This window comes from Sus scrofa, chromosome 1 (assembly GCF_000003025.6).
Source record: "Sus scrofa isolate TJ Tabasco breed Duroc chromosome 1, Sscrofa11.1, whole genome shotgun sequence".
Taxonomy (NCBI): Eukaryota; Metazoa; Chordata; class Mammalia; order Artiodactyla; family Suidae; genus Sus; species Sus scrofa.
Window position 1 is genome coordinate 14,568,439 of NC_010443.5, and position 16,552 is coordinate 14,584,990.

General features: G+C 40.0%; 1 protein-coding gene across 3 annotated transcripts in view; it reads right to left on the reverse strand.

The window, feature by feature from the left end:
* The window catches only part of ESR1 (estrogen receptor 1), a 387,875-nt gene that overhangs the window by 351,407 nt on the left and 19,916 nt on the right, over positions 1–16,552 (reverse strand). The gene's annotated exons all lie outside the window — the stretch shown is intronic.

The following is a 16,552-nucleotide window of genomic DNA, read 5'->3' on the forward strand; positions in this document are numbered from 1 at the left end:
GCAGAAATGAACTTTGCCACAGAAAAGAAAATCATGGACATGGAGAACAGACTTATGGTTGCCAAGGGGGAGGGGGCGGGAGTGGGATGGATTGGGAATTTGGGGTTAATAGATGCAAACTACTGCCTTTGGAATGGATAAGCAATGAGATCCTGCTGTATAGAACTGGGAACTACATCTAATCACTTATGATGGAGCATGATAATGTGAGAAAAAAAGAATATATACATGTATGTGCGACTGGGTTACCTTGCTGTACAGTAGAAAATTGACAGACCACTATAAACCAGCTATGTGGAAAAAATAAAAATCATTATAAAAAAATCAAAGACCCTACAACTCCATCTCACTGTGATCAATTGCTAGTATTCTATGAAGTTAGGCTAAAATATAATCAGTAGTCCATCATGGGTAAACCACAGCTGAGGCACCGGATTGGTGTAAACTCTCGAGTTTAGAGAAGACTTAGATGGACAGTAGCACTGACTTAAAGATGCAGAGACCGGCTGACATCTCAAACCACTGTGCCAGGCCTCCACATGGACACTGCAAGCATCTAAGCCATTTCCACACTGCTCCAGGTGCCAGCCAAGCCCAATCCTTCCAAGGATTTACATTTTTTTTTTAAATTTTTTAAACTACATCTTCACCCATGCTCCTGTCTGCTAATCAATTTCCCTGGAACAGAGAAAGAAGAGACAAAGAACAAGTGTTCCCCTCACTCACAGGTGACACACAGGCACCCTTCATGCAGAAAAGAGGCAAGTAAAATGTCTCATTATTAGTTTTATACAAAGATCCTTCTATCTTCTGTATGGCTAGACAGCAAAAATTGAATCTATTTAATTTAATGACCTATTAAAATTGTGCAAAAGTGGCCTCGGAGATAAAAGGGAAAAATTAGGATGAACATTTCACTGGGAATGTCTAGCAGGAATGTCTTCGGTGTCAGATTTTATGCTTGTAACCATCATATCATCAGTTGGCCTTGAAACGCAGGGACCTGGGTTCTTGGGGAGGACAAGTCATTCAATATGAGATGTTACTTCCTTGTAATCTACACTAGTGAACTCCAGCTTGGAAGCATTAATTATGGAGACACATATTTATTTGTTAGTGATACATGAGTACGTCCCAATCTAGATCATAAAAAGAGAGAAATCCCAAAAAGGAGGTAGTGACAAAGTCAAATGACGCATATGAGACAGGTGCCAGCTACAGGACTTGAGCCCCTTTGAAAAGGAGCAGACCTTGAGGACAGATCAGCTTTGGAAAAGGGAAGGCTGGACCAGACCAGAAGAAGATGGTCAGAGAGAGCAAGACCTGGGAACAGGTCAGAACAAGCCAACAAGACAAGGCAGGGAGTTTCTGCCAAGAATGATGGGCAGGCAGAGTTGGAGATGGGAAATGAGGAAGGAAGTACAAAAGGGGTCAATCAGCATCAGGGGTCAAAGGCAGCAGGAAGAGATGCTCCTGTGACAGAGATGGGAACCAGGATGCCTAGGCCTGGCCCTAGGGAAAAGAGCATGGGCAAGGCAGAGGTCCTCAAAAATTCACAGACTCAGGGCATAAAAACCGGACCAGGGAGAGTCAGAGGACCAAGAAGGAATTCATTAAGAGGCCTAGGGTACAATTCTAAGTCATGGTAGAAACAAAACTAAGGCAATGCTGGGTCAGAAGGAATGATCTCAAATTCTTTCAATTTCCTGCTGACCACTTTCAGCCCTGCCACTGATAACACTGTAATCAGTACAGAATCCCATCTGTAAAAAAGCTAATAGGACCTAGCTCATAGGCTTGCTGAGAGATAAATAAGAATGTTGTACAAACCACTTCAGCATGGTGTCTAGCACATGGTAGGCTCAGCAAACTTTATTTACTTTCCTTATGCTACTGCTCCTTTTTCTTTATTCCTGCTAAATGCTAAGTTTCTTAAAGATAAGTCTAGCCTTATTCATTCTCCTTTGTATCTTGCCCAATCCCTGCCATGTAATGTTGGGAACACATGGACCCCATATGCTCCATGGGGAACTGACTGACAATGAGTGCACAACAAAAAGACGGGACAGTGGTTGTGGTTGTGGGATATGAAAGTGTTGTCTGTCATGATAGACCTGATAAGATCTCATCTTGGTTGCTGGAAATCAAATAAACAAATGTTTTCATTTACATGCATTTTGAGCATCACTTTTTCTGAAACAAACCCTGTATTTTAGTGCTGGGTTTTTGTGGCTCAAACAACATGTATGTTCATTAAAATCCAGCAGAGCTCCAGAGCTGGGAAGCGCTTCCACAGGCTTTCTCTATGAGGTTTTGGAAGTGGGTTTAGACTGCCCCGGAGCACCAGCAGCCATTTTTGGTGGCCAGTGGGTAGGGGAGGGATGGGGGTGGATATGTCCCTTATCTTAATTATGATAATGGTTTCATGGATATATACCATGTCAAAAATGATCATATTGTACACTAAATATGCAGTTTATTGTGTCCATAACATCTCAATAAAGCTGTCAAAAAATTTAAAGTTGAACGTTGTTGAACATTTCAGATATCACACATGAGTTGTAAAAAATATTCAAGGTTTTGCCATTAAAAAAATGAAAAGACAACCTATGGGATGGGAGAAAATAGTTGCAAATGATGCAACTGACAAGGGGCTTAATCTCCAAAATATACAAATAACTCATATATCTCAACAACAAAAAACAATCAACCCAATCAAAAAATGAGCAGAAGACCTAAATAGGCATTTCTCCAAAGAAGACATACGGATGGCTAGCAGAAACCTGAAAAGATGCTCAATATCACTAATTTTTAGAGAAATACAAATCAAAACTACAGTGAGGTACCACCTCACACAAGTCAGAATGGCCACAGTTAATAATTCCACAAATAGCAAATGCTGGAGAGGGTGTAGAAAAAAGAGAACCCTCCTACACTTTTGGTGGGAATGTAAATTGGTACAACAACTATGGAAAACACCATGGAGGGTCCTCAGAAAACTAAATATAGAACTACCATATGATCTGGCACTCCCACTCCTAGGCATGTATCCAGGCAAAACTATAGTTTGAAAAGATATGTGCACCTCTACGTTCATAGCAGCATATTCACAACAGCCAAGACATGGAAACAACGAAATCTCCATCAACAGATGAATGAATTAAGAAGATGTGATACATATAAACAATGGAATACTACTCAGCCATAAAAAAGAACAAAATAATGCCATTTGCAGCAACATGGGTGCAATTATACATTATCATACTAAGTGAAGAAAGTCAAAAAAAAGAAAGATAAATATACATGATATCACTTATATGTGGAATCTGAAATGTGGCACAAATGAACCCATCCACAAAACAGAAACAGACTCACAGACATAGAGAAGAGACTTGTGGTTGCCAAGGGCGAGGTAGGAGGGAGTGGGATGGACTGGGAGATTGGGGTTGGTAGATGCAAACCATTACATTTAGAATGAATAAGCAATGAAGTCCTATGTATAGCACAGGGAACTATATCCAATTTGGGGAGGTTAGGCCATGATAGGAGATAGTATGAGAAAAAAAATGTATATATGGATGACTGGGTCACTATGCCATATGGCACAAATTGACATAACACTGTAAATCAGCTGTGCTGTAATTCAAAAAAAAAGAAATAAAGGGAAATTAAATGAGGCCTAAATAAGTGGATAAATATATCCATGGATTGAAGACCCAATATTGTAAATTCCTTTTCTGTTGAAGTGAGCCAGATTTGATTTCAGCTTCTTAATACCCAATTACCCTGACTGGTTCTGAAGTTTTAGATTAAGGGTGCCCCTCCCCCATATACCTGGTTTCCTTGCTCTGTTCATCAAATACAACCTGTGGTCTTCCACCTCTTTTTTTTCACTCTTTTCTTTCTTCTACTTCTGCCCAAATCCACTTGTCCAACACAAATCCACCCTTTTATACGTTTGTCCTTATGCTGTTTTAAGTTCATTTCTCTTGCCTCGAAGTCTATAACAATTTTTGACATATAATCAGTCTAATAATGTCTGCAAACCCTTACGAGCACCTACTATGTCAATGTTTGTTATTTTACTTTTCACAACTCATCTCCCCAGCTAGAACACTCACTCCAAGAGGATAAATATTCATAACTCCTATTTCTTGCTTCACTCTTGCATAATGCCTTCCATATAGGAAATGCTCCCTGCACATGTACAAAAGTGATAAGTTTTATATACAATATGTTGCCACCATTAATGGATAAGAAATAGACAAGCAGATGCAATAACCCAAGATCTTAGAAATCTAAAATTTATACAGCTTTTTTCCCATTAATTAGAACAGTATGACATAGAGTAGTCTTGGGCACCTTACCAATTCCCAAGAATTTACCCTGAAAACTAAGAATTGGAGACTTTACCCAGAAACTCTACAGTCCCAAATCAAAGGACATGTCCATAAGGGTTCCTGGAAAAACAAACAAAAAGACTCAAGACTTTTAAATAAATTCTGTGTTCTTGGAGTTTTACAATACTAGAGGGACCCAATTAAACATACCACCCCCACATGACCTCAAAACACACGAATGGTGGTGCAGCAGTGTTGTTCAGTAAAGGGTTGTCATGGAGAAGAGTCTGCAGTTCCTTAATCAGAGGCCAGAGGTGGGATAATTGTAATAAATTTATGGCAGAAAGCCCTCCATGGGATCACACACACACACACACACACACACACACACACACACACACACAATGAAAGCTCACCCTTCTAAGTCTGTCATTCTGAGAATGATGCACAAGGCAAAATGCACAGAATAACAATGAACAAACAGGAGGCAAAATGCATAGAATGACAGCAACTGTGTACTGTCATTTCATTTGCTACAACAGAGTAAAATACTTAAAATCTAAAAATGTAGCTCTTAATGTAACCAAATAAAAGTCTTCTCCTAGGTCTCCTGGGATTTCTAGAAAATGGGTTATGAAAACATCCAGAAATTTGTTCCAGGTGTTACCATCCATAATAACTCTGGATTGAAATCTGAAGATGAGAAAGAGCAGCCCCGGAGATCAAGATGAACCCAGTCCAAGCAATGATGCTGTTGAGACCAACCAGGATTTTCTCTGCCTCACAAAGATCTGTCTTCAAGTAGAGTAAGCTCAGCCACAAACACATGCAATCATTCTTTTGGGCAAAGAGTTGCTCAAGAAAGATACAAGATGTTATTCATCCTATATAGTTCCTCCAACAGAACTGGAGTGGGGGGTGTGCGTGTGTGTGGCTGAGTGTGTATTTGTTCATTTGGTTGTCTATCTTTCTTTGCTTTTTTTGCCTTTTTTTTTTTTTTTTTTTTTTTTTTTTTTTTGCTTTTTAGGGCCACACCTGTGGCATATGGAGGTTCCCAGGCTAGGGGTCGAATTGGAGCTGTAGCCACCAGCCTACCCCACAGCCACAGCAATGCTAGATCCAAGCAGCATCTGAGACCTATATCATAGCTCACAGCAACGCCAGATCATTAACCCACTGAGAGGGGCCAGGGATCGAACCTGCAACCTCATGGTTCCTTGTCAGATTCACTTCCCCTGTGCCACAACAGGAACTCCCTGTGCATCTTTCATGTTACCAGTGATCCTTGATTGCCCATATTTCTACATGCACATCTCCAGAGTCATCAAGTGTGACCACCTTATTTTATTGAGAGAGAGTTAAATATCAGTTTCAGAGGGTTACTGTTCCCTCAGAGACGACCCTCCAAACTGCTGCCTGGATGGTACCAGCCTTGATGGTATTGAGATGCAAGAGGGCAACAGGTTTCCTATTCAGCATGGCAGCCTTCACGCGCTCCATTTTCAGGAAGACATTTACCCCATTCCACTAAACTAGAAGATTCAGAAATGAGAAGAGCAAATATGGCTCCGTTTTCTCTTCTTAGAGGTTTTCAACCAGTCCTGTTTGCAGCCCCTTCCCTTCAGAGGCACCTGCTGCCTCCACATCCCATGCCATTCGGAGGTTCCACAGTTTGATGGACTTGTTTTTAACGGCTGCCCCATCTTGCAGGCTTGGGTTTCACCCAAACTGGCTGGCTTGGTAGATCAGCCACTCACCTTCACGTTCTAGAACTTCTGGTAACACTCCAGTTTTTTACTATCTTCTCCCCTATCATCTTTGTTCTTATGGATTTATGCCTTTTTTCACGCCTTAGTTGTCATTTTAGCAATGGTGCCAAAAAAAGTGGATCTCCTCAATTGAGCCATGGTTCTACTTTATATGTAATCAAAGGGGCTTCTCTCTGTCTAAACAACCCCATATGCCATATGCCTGCCTCTCCCCTGCCCCCTTCTTAATCTATAGATCAAAAATGTATGGCATTAGCAAAATGCAAAAATGAACTTTTCAAAAAACTTCAGTTCTTTATCACGTGAGAGCCTGAAACTATCTAACCTTTAACATTTTGTGGACATTGTTTCTATATAAGTGTGATCAACAGCCTATGTACGTTACTGCCACATTTGCATGAAGCAGGGGTAGAGAATGGTTTATAATCAACATATGCAATATACTTTGCTAAAATATCCTGACGCTCTGCCTCCCAAACTTTCTTTACATCACACTATAAAGGGACAGTGTGCACAGATAATGAATTTGTTTTTAACAGGATTTTGCCTCAGTGGCTTTATTCAAAGATGCCCAATACCTCTGAGCAACCATTACTGTTTTATGGAAAGACGATGTGTTTAAAGAAGTCTAAGTTTTTCATTTCAGTATAACAAGACTATGACGTTGCTCAAGCCCAGAAACATACTGGGATTTATAGACCCTTGGACATGTTAGTGCCAAAATTATTATATGACGGTTGGAGCATCCAGAGTGCTTCATCTGAACGCACTTCACTCTCAGCCGCGCTGGTTCAAATGTTTTACTCTCTTTTCCACCAAAGGTTTTTCCAGGCATAGACAGAGTGTCGAGTCGGTTTTTCCTCTCCCTCTTCTATGTTTAGCCATTTTTCTATCCATTGTCCCTGCCTCCTCGTTAGGCCACAGGCTCTTCCTAATCTAACCCACCCCCACCCCCCACCTAAAGATTTCTCCTGGGAATGCTGGCTCTCAACATGTCACTCTTCTGTTTGAAGAGCTTAATGGCTGTCTGTCACCTGCAGAGGAAGCCAATGCATCGTAGCAGGCAGGTCTGTCCAAGTGTCCACCGTCAGAGCATGTGTACCTGCTCCAGCATAAGTTCTCACTCTTCCCGACCCTCCAAGACCCCTGAACGCAATCTGCTCCCCACAGAACTACAGATCTCTTGCTCAAGAGCTGTTACCCTCCTCTCAGGTCTATCTGCTTCAATTATTCCCACGCATTTTCCAAGGTCCTGACCATAAGCTACCTCCCAAACAGGATTCTCCCAATGCCTCCAGGGCAGGTCAATCTCTTAGGTAATTAATGCATCTTTTGGAAAGCAGCTCAGACTCTGTCTGGAAGAGTCTTGACTAGTTTACATGGTTGTGACTCACTTCAAATAGAAGGAAACATCCTCAGCATCCATAGCTAGCTTCCTGAGAACCTACCCCAGTGCCAGGTACATTCGTTTAACAAATGCTAGCCGGACGAATGAGTATCTTTTCACAAGAGTGAATTCCTGTTATCGTGGATATACTGAAAGCCCATTCTTGCAGCTCTAAACCCCTGAGTCTGCTGAATTGGGCTTCTGTGAAGGAGGGACTGGATCCTTCTCCTACCAGCACCTCCCACACAGACTTGTTCTTGGAGCAGTGGGCGGTCACCCAGGGCCAAGCAGACACGCTCGATGCACAGATGTTAAATGAATGAATAATTTGACTTTCTCCTTTCCAAACTTTCTAGTCCTATCATTGCCAAAGGTTGGTAGGCCTGACCTGGCTTTGCTACCTAAAATTTCTTTTAGTGTTTTTCAACATCAGCAGAACTTAAATGGCTCAAACCCCTCCAGTCTCCTCAAGAATTTCACTCCATCAATTATCTACCCTATCATGCTCATACTCTAGCCACAATGCTCTTTCTAGACTCGTAACTGATTTTTGTCACGTGAGTTTGGGGAGCCTGCTGGGTCACCACAAGCTTCTGAGTGATCTGCTTACTTCTAGTCCCTCCATAGAACCTGCACTCCAGCCTTGATGAACCACTTGCAACCTCCAAACCATGCCAAATCAAATTTGTTGTACCAACATGGTTCTGTTGCCTCTTCCTTGAACACTCCCCTCCAGCCTGTTACCCTGCTTCTCCTGATAAACATATATGCATCTTCATCCTCTGCTTTGTCTTTATCAACCACTACATTCTCTTTGAAAACTACTAGTTGAGTCGTGAAATTGGTGAATCCCATTCCTAAGCAATCACAAGTCCTAAGTCAAGCACTTCTGCCCCCTCAAACGTTGAAGAGAAATTCATAATACACTCAGTGGTAACTCGACTGTATTTCCATCTCTGTGGCTATGGGAAAACTCTGCTTTCATTTTTCATGCCTCCCTTATAATTCTTCTCTGTACTGGGGAATAAAAAACGAAGAGAAGTTTACAAAACAGAATTTACCCCAGAGCTCCGAGGGAAGGTTAACCATATAGCAGCCTGCTTGCTAATCAAGTTTTCATATGAAAGTGTGTTTTTTAGATAGTATGAAAACAAATTTGAGAAAGCTTTTGTTTACATTTATCCAAAGCATTACCCTTTAAACTCCCCAAGTGAAAAGCAGTTTACTTTCCCTGGCCCCTGCTGACCTCCTCTGACCTCCTCACCCTTCCTGGGCTGGAAGCCCACTGGCCCCCCGTGCAGAAGACCTCTGCCTCGGAGAGGAGCACTGGCTCTTCCCTCTGCCTGGAAATTTCTTTCCCCGATACCCACTGTCCCACTTTCCCATCTTGTCCATGTCTTTGCTTTGGCTCGAAGGCCCCCTTCTCAAGGAGGCTGACCTTAACCAACCTGCTGCAACCTCCCTCCACACCCAGGAGCCCCTTCCACCTTCCCGTGCTCTACTTTCGTTCTTGGCCAGAGCATTCATACCTTCTGACATCTGTACCTACTGGTCAAGCTCATTGCTTATCATCTACTTCCCTCTGTCTTCAGTGTAAGCTCCATAAGAGCAAGAACCTTTGTCATTGTTGTTCACTGCTTGAGTTGTGTGTCCAGGATACCACCCTGACATGATGGGAGCTCAGTACTTCATGAATGCATGAATGCTATAAATTGGATTGTATTTTGGATCAGATGAAGGCAGAGTTTGATGAAATGGACAGAAGGAGGAATGAAGGACTAGCAAGGCTGGAGTTCTTTTCATTCTTTTCTTTTCTTTTTTTCTTTTTTAGGGCTGCAACCACGACACTGCGTTCCCAGGCTAGGGGTCGAATCGGAGCTGTAGCCGCTGGCCTATGCCACAACCACAGCCACGCCAGATCCTATGTCTGCAACCTACACCACAGCTCACAGCAACGCCGGATCCTTAACCCACTGAGCAAGGCCAGGGATCAAACCTGCACCCTCATGGATGCTAGTCAGATTCATTTCCACTGAGCCATGACAGGAACTCCTGGAGTACTTTTCTTGTGATTCAGGATGCTTCTCCAAATCTCCAAAAGTGAGGCGGAAGCAAAGAAGGATGAAGATAAGAAAGAAGAGAGGAGTAAAATGGCAGGATGAGAAAAGAATAGAGCTGCAGGGGGCACTCATCGGGAAGGGGTGGAGTGAGGTTTAAACCTTCCAACAAAACAGCGAGCAGTATTCCACTCTTCAGCTTGTCTTTTCTCCTGCTGAAATTGAAACTAACTGAAAGATATTTTTAAGGCCCAATAAAATTGCATGATTTAAACAGACACTACTAATTGTCAGCAAGCAACCAGAGCTTCCTTGGGGCACCATAACCTATTTTTCAGTCATTTAGATAGTAAAACCACTCTATCACCTCTACATTCAGCCCACTGGCAAGGACAGATGCGAATATTTTTCTCCCAGCCCTTGCATAATATATCTCACTAGTATAATATATTAGTAATAGATAGAAAGGCAGGAATCTCATGCATGTCTTTAAAATGAGAAGCCTAATAATGCTCAGTCCTTTGGTCACCAAAAATAATCCAATATTTTTTAATTAGTCTGCCAATACTCCTTGAGCACGTATTAAGTGCTAGTCTCCATGCTAGGTGCTGAAACACAAAGATAATAAGATGTGACTCTTAACTGTAATTCAATGCAGTATTTCTCATCCTTTGCCTAAAAAGATAAATATCATGCTCCCTCTCCAGATAGAACCCTCTGGAGAGAACTGGCTTCCTTGGTACAACTTCTTATTACTGATTCATAGAAGAGAAGATGTATCTTTTGCATATTCTCACCAGCCAACAAGATATTTTTACTGAATTTCATTTTCTCATGTCATACTATGAAAACAACATATTTTTGTTTTCCAAATGCAAAATGGCACATCCTATAACATTCTCTCATTCGCCTAATATTCAGAGTTTGATGAAAGGGACAGAAGGAGGAAGGAAGAGTGCTTCTGGACATCAGCTAGGTGCAACGGTTAAAATGGTGAAAAATAAGGAAACTCTTTTCTCGAGATGCGGACACAACACAAACAAAGAGCTCTTCTTGCTCATCACCTTTCCTCCTTGTGAATCACTGATGTAGGGAGATTGGAATTCCATGGGAAACAACTGTAGGATTTCCCAAGACACGATTATCCCCATTCCATTTAAAACATGAATTGCATTAACTTCTTTCCATTCTAAAATAATACATGATCAATGTAGAAAAGTGTAGAGGCTAAAATAATTCATTCATCATCCTACCACCAGGTTCAACTGACATCAATGGTTTGATACATTTCCTTCCAGTTTCATTCCCCTTACTGGATTACTTTTACTCTAAAAGGAAATATAACAAAAAAGACATAAGACCAATACTGGCTAAAGAAAATTAATCCTAGGAAAGAAACTAACACAAGGTCTAAACAAATGCAAAGACCATATAACTATCAAACCTTTAAAAATTACAGTAAAAAAAAAATTAGAGTATACATTTAATTACAACCATAAACTCAATATGATTTGCTCTCGTTTGCTTATTTTTAACAATTCGCATGGAACTCTAAGTGTTGAAAACTATACCAAAATTCATAATAACCATGTGGGGGAGGGGTGTCAACTTGCCAGATATTAAAATAAATTACACAGCTATTATATATGAAGCAATATGGCAACAGACAAACAGATATGTGGACTAGAGGGAAAAAATCAAAAAACAAATACTAGTTTATTGGAAATTTAATTTATTAGGGAAAAGACAGTTTCATGACTATGTGATGCTTAAACAATTGGCTATCCATCTAAAAGAAAATGGAGTTGGACCTGCTAGTTTTATATAAAAATAAATTTCAGATAGTAAAACATTAAAAAAATAGGAAAGGGAGTTCCCATCATGGCGCAGTGGTTAACGAATCCGACTAGGAACCACGAGGTTGCAGGTTAGATCCCTGCCCTTGTTCAGTGGGTTAATGATCCGGCGTTGCTGTGAGCTGTGGTGTAGGTCGCAGACGTGGCTCGGATCCCAAGTTGCTGTGGCCCTGGCGTAGGCTGGCAGCTACAGCTCCAATTAGACCCCTAGCCTGGGAACCTCCCATATGCCGCAGGAGCAGCCCAAAAAGACCAAAAAAAAAGGAAAAATGGAAACTAGAATTTAAATCAGAAGAACCTAAGCAAATAGATGGGAAGACCGTTTAAAGTCAGACAAGCAATCCAGATTCTGTAAAGAAAGAGAAATAGATGTGATATCATAAGATGCTTTTAATTTTGTGGAAGGAAATTACAAAGTAAAATCAAAGATCAAATTGATGATGAGGAAAGACATAGAAACTAATAGACCCCAGAAATCTATCATATTCAAAGAGTTTTAAAAATTAATAAGAAAAAAAAGCAATTCTATATAGGGGCCAAGGACACATAGGTAATTACAGATAAAGAAATCCAAAGGAACCATAATAATATGAACAGATGTTCAACCTCATTAGAAGTCAAGAAAATTGAAATTAAATTAATAACTTTCTCATTAGACATGCAAAAATTAGAAAGTGGAGAAATAGAAGTGCTGGTGGAAATGTGAGGGAAATGATATTCTCAAACATTGTTAGTGGGAATGTGATTTATTGTAATATTTTTAGAAAATAATATGGGAACAAAAAAAAAGAAAATAATATGGGAAAACCCATTAAAATTTAAAAATACACATATCCTTTGAACTAGTAATTTTACTTCTGAGAATTAGACCATAAAAATAAAACCACCAATAGCTATGTACATGAGCCTATGAATATTCGTAGCGACAGCATTTTTTTATGTGTGGAAAACTATTCACAACAGAATGTCTATTGATAGCAGAATATGTGAATAAATTTTAGCAAATTCATACCTCAGATAACTATTGAAAAGAATCAGATATCTTTCTCAGAATCTCCAAGACCTATTTCAAAGTGAAAAAATGAAGACAGAGAGTAACACGCACACACACACGCACACACACACACACTCATACATATACCGTGTAAATAGCCTGAGACCACATGTTAAGATAACAAGAAAATACTTTCCTGTACATTGGGGTATATCGCAGGGTGAAAGGACCACACAGAAAGGAATAGAGAACACATCAAGCTGTATTCATTGGTTTCTCTGAGGGGTACAGGAAAAGCAAAAAGAAAGGAAGAAACGAAGAAGAAAGATGAAAAATATTAGCATAATAAAAACTACACATGATTCAGCAACAAAAGAAAATGTAGGAAAGAGGGAGTTCCTGTTGTGGCTCAGTGGTTAAGGAACCCAACTAGCATCCATTAGGATGCAGGTTTGATCCCTGGCCTTGCTCAGTGGGTTGAGGATCCATTGTTGCCATGAGCTGTGGTGTAGGTTGCAGGTGCAGCTCGGATCCAGTTGCCCTGGCTGTGGTGTAGGCTGGAAGCTGTAGCTCCGATTTGACCCCTAGCCTGGGAACCTCCATATGCCATGGGTATGGCCCTAAAAAGACAAAAGACAAGAAAAAAAAGAAAAGAAAAAAGAAAATGTAGGAAATAGAGCTCTATCCATTATCTTCATATGAATAATCAAAAAAGAATAAATTCAAGGACAAGGACCAGAGGCAACATGGCCAAATAAACAAATAATTTGATTTCTACTTGGGATTAAGACAGTTTTTGCTTGGAATCTTTTAAGAGACTTTCTGCAATATAATAATGTTTCAAAAGGAAATAAAAGAAATATGGCTATACCCCCTCAAGAACCTTAAAAGTACCTTTGTCTTTTGACCCTGTAGTCCACTTTTAGGAATTATTTTTAAGGAAATAAACAGAAATATGGACAAAAATTCTTGTTAAAACACCTAGATAATTAAATAAATTCTATAAGATGCAATATAATTTCAAATGCACACCTTTTTGTGTATACATAGATGTATATATTATATATAAATGTTATACATAAATACTATATAATATAATGTTAATGAAAACCCAGGATACAACCTAATTTCAATTTGTAACATATATACTTTGTGTAAATATATATTATGTATTTTGAAAATTGAAAGTTTGTGGTATTTTGGCTTTGTTAATATTATACTGTGGGAATTTTCAAATTTTTATTTAACATACAAATAGCTGCATATAAATATATATACATATACAAATACTCAGCAAAAGGCTGCAAGAAAATACACTAAAATATTGTTAGTGATTATCTACGGTGATTTTCATTATTTACATTTTAACTCTTTTCTCTTTTCATGTTAAAATTAACATTCATGCTACAATATGCAAAACACAAGAACTATTTTTAAATGGAAGCATACGAAAAGTGATGAATTGATTTTAAAATGAAAAATGGCACTTCTAGACAATTCCATGTTCAAAAACATAACCTTCCTTCGATGCTCCCCAACATTGGAAAGCATTGGCTCAGCAACCTAAACCTGTGTCTACATCACATGGACAGAAGTCAAAGCCCAGAGTCCCCTAGATTAACATCCTGCCCCTCCAGTATCATCCGAGCCCGGGATACTACAAATTCTTAAATTTTGAGGATGGATTGTTCAGTGGCCAGGTCTCAGGCTACCCAGAAATCCTGAAAATCAGCAAAGCTGTTTTTTATATCACTTCTCTGAACAACATTCGTCATTTATGTCTTCAGACTCCCCGTTAGAGCAGATATCTCTAGTTTGATCTGAGCTCTCAAAATTGGAAACAACCTCCTCCATTTTCTCTGTTGGTTTTCCTCCTGGGGAGAAAGGATTTCAGCTGAAATGCAAGGCAGAGGCACTGGTGTTAAGAAGACAAACAAGCCTGCAAGGAAAGGAGCTGGTGAGGTCTCATGGCATAGGAAAGACAACCAATAAGCTTTGTTTTTATCCCAAAATAATCTTCCCTGAGAGGATTCAACTGGCCAACAAGAAAAACATCAGCCCTCTAAAACGTGCTTCTCCCTTCCCACCTTCCTTCTCACCCATCCATTGAAAGGACTTTTGCTTCCTGGATGACACAAGGATTCCCATGACCCAGTGGGAATGAAGAAAGATCTAATATGGGTGGATTTCTTTAAAACACACTAGCCGATCTCTGCTGTGGCCAAAGCAATTGGAAGAAACACCTTATACGTGCTTGTGCTGAGTAAAATTCACAGAACTATTCTGATATTTACACGTTGATGGGCAATAACATTATTATTCAAATAAGTACCCGAACAATGGCCACAATAATGGTGTTCATGTCCCCAGCTGATCCTAACTCCTGGTGTCTGGTCTTCTTCAGCATCAGGGAACCCACACTTCCCAATGACTAAGATTTTCACTTGTTAAAAGAATATATTGTTGCTGTATGCATACTGCTTCAGACTGGAGAGAAAATTCAGATACATCTTATTTGCTACTATGTGTCAGGTCAACAACATGGGCAGAAAACGACTATAATTAGCTGGGCAGCATTGTTATATAGACAGGCCAAAATAAATTGAATGAACCAATCTGAATCTTTTAGACTCAACCAACCATAATCAAAGTGTGCATTAGGGCTCCTGTTAGCACATATCCCGACAGGTAAGTTAATAAAAGAAGTCCCTTCTCTTGGCACCTGGCATAAAGGCAGGAATTATAATAAACAATACTAGAGTATATTTACTGGTTTGCAATTTACTTAGAGACAAGATTAAAGCCAAAAAAATAGAGTCAAAGCTAGGAGAAATCACAGTAAATAGGCACCAGTAAGAATGGAAATACATCAAAAAAGTAATTTGACCCAACTGAGGAGTGAAGAGAAGATAATGGCAGCTTACTTATTAGTGGAAATGAACACATATTGTTATATTGTATTCAGTTCTTGATTATTCATGAGTGATTTACCAGTTCTGTGGATTATCCTTCCCTCTGCTAGTCTTCGTACATCTGAGTCATCTCTTACCATCTTTAGTTTACATATGCCCAGCAGACCCCAAAATAAGGTTTACCATTAATCTATTTCAAACTCAATTAGCGAAGCAGACCTGATGTGGTGGCTATGGCTTACTGGTCAAAGGCCCCTTCACCTCTCTAGAGATCAAATCTGATCACACATTTTCTTTCACTAGCAGGGCGAGAAGTCAGCATGTGAACTGAATTTGGCAAATGAGGCTGCTAGTCAACTAACCCAATCCTTGCCTGTTGTCTTTTTGCTAAGTAATTAATTGATCCAGATATAATCAGTCAACTCCATTAAGTGTCATTTATAGGCAGGAAGATCTACTCATAGGATGATGAGAAATAGAAAAGTCATTGCCCAGAGTTTCCGTCGTGGCGCAGTGGTTAACGAATCCGACTAGGAAACATGAGATTGCGGGTTCGGTCCCTGCCCTTGCTCAGTGGGTTAACGATCCGGCGTTGCCGTGAGCTGTGGTGTAGGTTGCAGACGCGGCTCGGATCCCGCGTTGCTGTGGCTCTGGTGTAGGCCAGTGGCAACAGCTCCAATTCGACCCCTAGCCTGGGAACATCCACATGCTGCCGAAGCGGCCCAAGAAATCAAAAAAAAAAAAAAGAAAGAAAGAAAGAAAAGTCATTGCCCAAAGCCTCCAAAGGCTCACACTCAGAGTTCTTAACTTGAGAACTAAATAGTAAAAAGGAAATCATAAGGGTTTGTTCCAGGCAATGGAGATATAAATATTTCATGGCAGAAATTTGATCTCCTCCTTTCAGTAGATTATAAGCTCCTCAACGGAAGAGACTTTTTTTCATTTTTAAAAGTTTTATTAAAGTATAGGTGATTTACAATGTTGCGATCATTTCTGTTACGCAACAAAGTGATTCAGTTATACATATACACCATATCCATTCTTTTTGCAGATTCTTTTCCCATGTAGGTTATCACAGAAAATTAAGTAGAGTTCCTTGTGCTAAACAGCAGATCCCTAATGATCATCCATCCTATACACAGCAGAGGACATATGCCAATCCCAAATTCCCAATCCATCCTTCCCTGCTGGGAAGAGACTTAAAAAAAAAAAAAATACTGCTTCCTTATTTCCTTCA